Source organism: Abramis brama (genome assembly GCF_963993115.1).
Source record: "Abramis brama genome assembly, chromosome: 13".
NCBI lineage: Eukaryota > Metazoa > Chordata > Actinopteri > Cypriniformes > Leuciscidae > Abramis > Abramis brama.
The window spans coordinates 21,357,544-21,363,543 of NC_139975.1; the positions used below are offsets into that span (position 1 = coordinate 21,357,544).

General features: G+C 38.5%; 1 protein-coding gene across 1 annotated transcript in view; it reads right to left on the bottom strand.

The window, feature by feature from the left end:
- The window catches only part of mid2 (midline 2), a 111,400-nt gene extending 105,611 nt beyond the window's left edge, over positions 1-5,789 (bottom strand). Inside the window, exon 1 of the mRNA XM_084134119.1 lies at positions 5,769-5,789. The gene's annotated coding sequence lies outside the window, so the exon portion shown is untranslated. The remainder of the gene's footprint in view (positions 1-5,768) is intronic.
- Between the last annotated feature and the right edge of the window lie 211 nt (positions 5,790-6,000).

Genomic DNA, 6,000 nt, shown 5'->3' on the forward strand with positions numbered 1-6,000 from the left:
ATATGTTGTTGTGTGTCTTGGTTATTAAACAATGGCTGAGCTGTTGTCTTGGCCAGGCTGCAGAACTACAGCAGGCGGGCTATATTATCACTGTTGTTTTTGTTGCTACTTTCAGTTGAACAGAGACATATTGTTTCTGACAGAAATGTGGAGCTCTAATATGCAGACCCCATCACTATCATACTCAGATGCTTTCACACTGACTAACCGAATTAAACTGCCACAAATGTCAGTTATACCCTCCCCCCGTCCCTAGAGGGATTCTTCAGCCTGCATAACCTCATTCACATACTTGTGACTCACACCCTATAACTTTAACATTTGCACTGTCTTCATTTATTCAACATTCTTAGGAAACAAACCAAATGATCAATAAATCAGAAGCAACCATGCAACTATTCATTACATGACAATGTTTAAAATCGATTGAGTCAGATTCAGGTGATGCAAAAGATTACAGAATGCAGAATGTGGCTATAATGCATCACAGGAACGTAGGAGTTTATTTGGTGTTTATAGCTGAATGGCTATCTAAAGTTAATTTCCTATCTTTCTCTTAAAATAAATTAGCAAATAGCAATAGAGCCACAAATGTCAGAATGTGTAAGATGTTAAAGTGTGAGTAGACCCCCTGTTGTGGATCCCACTGAGATAAAGGCCATGCTGTCCTACCACTGGGCTCTCAACTCATGTCTGGAGTGTTATATCGTAATACTCAAAAAAACAACAACAAAAAAATGATCGGCATACTGCTTCCATATATCTACTTATATCATATATCTATATCACATATAGGCCTATATCTACTATATCTATATCTACTACTTTCAATGAATTTAAGGTCTGGATTCAGATGTGCTAATTCATGTGTGAAAATGATTCTTCATGCCCCCTTCCCAACCATTCTTTCACAGTTTGAGCATGATGAATCTTGACATTGTCATCCTGGAATATGGCGTCCTGGAATACGTGACATCCTGGAATATGGCGTCTTCCTATGGTTGTTTGAGAAATGAAAAGCTACACACTCTATCAATTAGGGTTAGAAGAACTGTTGCCAAACATATAACATGCTAGAAACATAATACATTTATATATATATATATATATATATATATATATATATATATATATATATATATATATATATATACACAGTGAGGAAAATAAGTATTTGAACACCCTGCTATTTTGCAAGGTCTCCCACTTAGAAATCATGGAGGGGTCTGAAATTGTCATCATAGGTGCATGTCCACTGTGAGAGACATAATCTAAAAAAAAAAATCCAGAAATCACAATGTATGATTTTTTAACTATTTATTTGTATGATACAGCTGCAAATAAGTATTTGAACACCTGAGAAAATCAATGTTAATATTTGGTACAGTAGCCTTTGTTTGCAATTACAGAGGTCAAACGTTTCATGTAGTTTATCACCAGGTTTGCACACACTGCAGGAGGGATTTTGGCCCACTCCTCTACACAGATCTTCTCTAGATCAGTCAGGTTTCTGGGCTGTCGCTGAGAAACACAGAGTTTGAGCTCCCTCCAAAGATTCTCTATTGGGTTTAGGTCTGGAGACTGGCTAGGCCACGCCAGAACCTTGATATGCTTCTTACAGAGCCACTCCTTGGTTATCCTGGCTGTGTGCTTCGGGTCATTGTCATGTTGGAAGACCCAGCCTTGACCCATCTTCAATCCTCTAACTGAGGGAAGGAGGTTGTTCCCCAAAATCTCGCAATACATGGCCCCGGTCATCCTCTCCTTAATACAGTGCAGTCGCCCTGTCCCATGTGCAGAAAAACACCCCCAAAGCATGATGCTACCACCCCCATGCTTCACAGTAGGGATGGTGTTCTTGGGATGGTACTCATCATTCTTCTTCCTCCAAACACGTTTAGTGGAATTATGACCAAAAAGTTCTATTTTGGTCTCATCTGACCACATGACTTTCTCCCATGACTCCTCTGGATCATCCAAATGGTCATTGGCAAACTTAAGACGGGCCTTGACATGTGCTGGTTTAAGCAGGGGAACCTTCCGTGCCATGCATGATTTCAAACCATGACGTCTTAGTGTATTACCAACAGTAACCTTGGAAACGGTGGTCCCAGCTCTTTTCAGGTCATTGACCAGCTCCTCCCGTGTAGTTCTGGGCTGATTTCTCACCTTTCTTAGGATCATTGAGACCCCACGAGGTGAGATCTTGCATGGAGCCCCAGTCCGAGGGAGATTGACAGTCATGTTTAGCTTCTTCCATTTTCTAATGATTGCTCCAACAGTGGACCTTTTTTCACCAAGCTGCTTGGCAATTTCCCCGTAGCCCTTTCCAGCCTTGTGGAGGTGTACAATTTTGTCTCTAGTGTCTTTGGACAGCTCTTTGGTCTTGGCCATGTTAGTAGTTGGATTCTTACTGATTGTATGGGGTGGACAGGTGTCTTTATGCAGCTAACGACCTCAAACAGGTGCATCTAATTTAGGATAATAAATAGAGTGGAGGTGGACATTTTAAAGGCAGACTAACAGGTCTTTGAGGGTCAGAATAATAGCTGATAGACAGGTGTTCAAATACTTATTTGCAGCTGTATCATACAAATAAATAGTTAAAAAAATCATACATTGTGATTTCTGGATTTTTTTATTTAGATTATGTCTCTCACAGTGGACATGCACCTACGATGACAATTCCAGACCCCTCCATGATTTCCAAGTGGGAGAACTTGCAAAATAGCAGGGTGTTCAAATACTTATTTTCCTCACTATATATATAATATATTTTATATAAATAAACCCCTTCAGGCTGATGCAAGACTCCTCTGCTTCACGTCAGGGTCCTGATCACCCTGTCGGGATTGATTCTGAGATAACAACCGGCTGAATGTACATTATCCCTTACACATAATACAATAAGCTTCAATGAAGCGACTCAACGTTCCTTCGTTACTAGTTCTAAAATAACGTTTTAGAATTAGTAACGAGGGCTTGGACTCAACTGTTAAACTGTCAACTTAAGATTTGAATCTGTGGCAGAAGGAAGTAGTTCTGCACAAAAGAGGGGTTTTAATGACATTCTGTTGTTGTTTATAATTCATTTACTCACTTGTGCCGTTGTACTGGTGTATAAACGCAATATCACACTCATAGCCATGCGATTTGGCTGTATATCAGCACGCTGTGATTCCCTGCGGCCTCGTGCCTACGGCCGAATTACAGCTGTTCTGATATACAGCCATACCGTACTGCTACCCGTGTGATAATGCTCATATGTAAGATTTTTTAAAGAAATTAATACTCATAAAATAATTCTTAATTCAGTTCTTAATAATACTTCCAAGACTATGTACCTTTACCTGGGTTATATATTCAAGAGCTGAATTCGCAAGAGAAATGTTCAATATATTACAGGAGACCATGTGGCCCTCCTTATTGCTCTGTACAGCCCTCTATAAACTCATATCAAGTTCTCAGTACAATGAGATTGGAGGCATAGCATTTCCTGAATCCGCAATACAGATGACAAGAGGACCTTAATTAAAAGTGGGTAATAGCACTATTGCCTTTAAAAGTAATTTACAGAATAGCAGTAAAACAAATAATCCAGCCAATAAAGCAGCAGGAACACTACTATTGATTTTAAAATAAAATAATTAGGTATATAGAGCTTGTGTCTGTCACTAGTGCCTTCATGATTACTAAGGGGGTGAATTGATCTGAAGACTTGCTAGGCTTCCGTTTAATTTAGACGTACACCATTAATGCATTTACGAAAAAGAAATCACAGTCAAAGACAAAACGCAGGGCCAGTAAAAGACTATATCTTTTAGAGCCCAGTGAAACGCTCTGCTTGAGCGACCAGCTCCACATGTGGTCTCGAACTAAGTGTCTGTCGTTAGCTGTCAGAAAGAATAGGATCACTATAGCGACTTTAAATTGCGCAACAAGTTGTGCTAAGGGCTATCTCAGTGCTGGCTTTTAGAGAGCAGATGATTGCAGAAAGCAACGATTTGTTTTATGGGGATGGAAAAGCTTGCTTGATTTCATGGCCTGTACAGCCCTGTGGAAAGCAATAGGAAGTAAAATGTGATTCAAGTTGTAAAATAAGTAATGAATGGTCCACCGCACTTAACCATGTGTTACATTCCTCTCACACACAAATCCAGGTAATCTCAGAGCCTGTAAAAACAAGTTGGCAGTGTGTGCCTCATGACAGCCTTTGTGTTGCAATCATGTTGGCTGCATCCAAAAGATGAAAAATGCTGCCTCAGCAGCCATGATATGGACAGTACCAAGGCAAATCTGAATCCAAAGGTCACATCCTTTCTACTGAGATACCTTTATCTGATCAATTTTTTAATGTAGCATAGATGCATCCTTTCACTATTCTGTGCCAGTTGATGTAAAAAATAAAATGGTGACTGAAATATGCGGTTGGTGGTCAGTTTGTGTATAGATGATGGGTAAGGTTTTATAATAAGTATACAGTAATAAGGTACTTACAAATCATTTGCAAACTATTAGTTAACAGTTAATTCATAGTTTATATATTATAGTCTCTGCATTGTTAGGCTATATACAAAGTGAGTTCTTCATACATTGCCACTGTAATTAACAACAATAGTATGTAACACTTTAGTTTAGAGTCCAATTCTCACTATTAACTAGATGCATATTACTTGGCCTGTTACTTACCTGTTATTACCGGTTAGGATATTGGCTGTTTATTAGTACTTATAACATTATTATGTGGTTTTGTTAAATAAAGAGCATTAATACTGTTGTTTTAACAGCACAATTAAAGGGTTTTCCAGAGTACACATTGTGCTATGACAGGAAGTGTAATTCTGAAAGTTTACTGAGAAAATTTCTTTGTTTTCATGGAAAGTTATCAGAACAAAATACTGGTTACCGGTTTTTAACCTAATTTAAATAACAATGTATTTTTGTAAAATCGTCTATTTTGTTATGCAAAATATTCCAGTTGTTTTTGTTCCTTGAACCGTTTCTAATCCCTGAACTGGAAACATCACCAGCTGGCTTTATATGCAATGATCATACAGTTTGATATAACAAAGAGCAATCCACTCACACATATGATATCCGTGGAGAAACAAAAAAAGCATTTACTTCAGACAGAAGGTCCACAACAGCTGAAATGATCATGAATTTATGATTGCATAATCAGCATTCACATCAGACATTAGAAATGTTAGCAAGGTCAGTCTGCTTATAATGTGATTTAGAAGTGTTTTGTTTAGTCTGAATACGTTTATGAATCTCTAATCAATTATAAACAAAGCACCTGCTTTTAGAAACTATTACCATTAAAAATGAATAGTCGAGCCTTGGTTATTTAGGATTAAACTCTCTTTAAACATGTTAGTGTATCTTATCTTCTTAAGGCAAAATCAATACAGAACTAATCTCAGGCAACTCTGCTTTCATTGTAAACCGCCAGACCTCACACAAGTCATTAGGAGGCATAATGCGGTCTCACCATGCTGTCAATGGAAATAGCCAGTGAGGGAATTGCTGCTGGTGAGGCATGTGAGATGAATTCTCACGCGTGGACCATTTAAAATGACAGATCATTAACAGAGCAAACCAGAGCGGCTTCAAAGTAATTCGGCAGGCAGCCCCTTGGCCTACTGATGACCTCGACACACAAATCAGCAGCCCTCGCAGGCATACATCAGTCTGGGTGAATCTGGGTGGGTTACATGGTAATTCTGGAATTATTGCTTAACAGTAAGTGGGGTGTTTAAACTTACTTGCGTTTGTAATTCAGTCAAGACAGCAGGGCCTGATATGAATCAAAACTGGTAAACGAGGTTCATACTAATCTCATTACGTACTCCTCCTACAAAATCAGAGATAAACAGAGGATAAGGTTAAAACAAATCGAATTGTGCAGCACAAGTATCATGTATACACACTACCCTTCCAAAAGAATGGCGTCAGTATGATTTTCTGGTAAAATTTTAAAATAAGGCAATGTCAGTT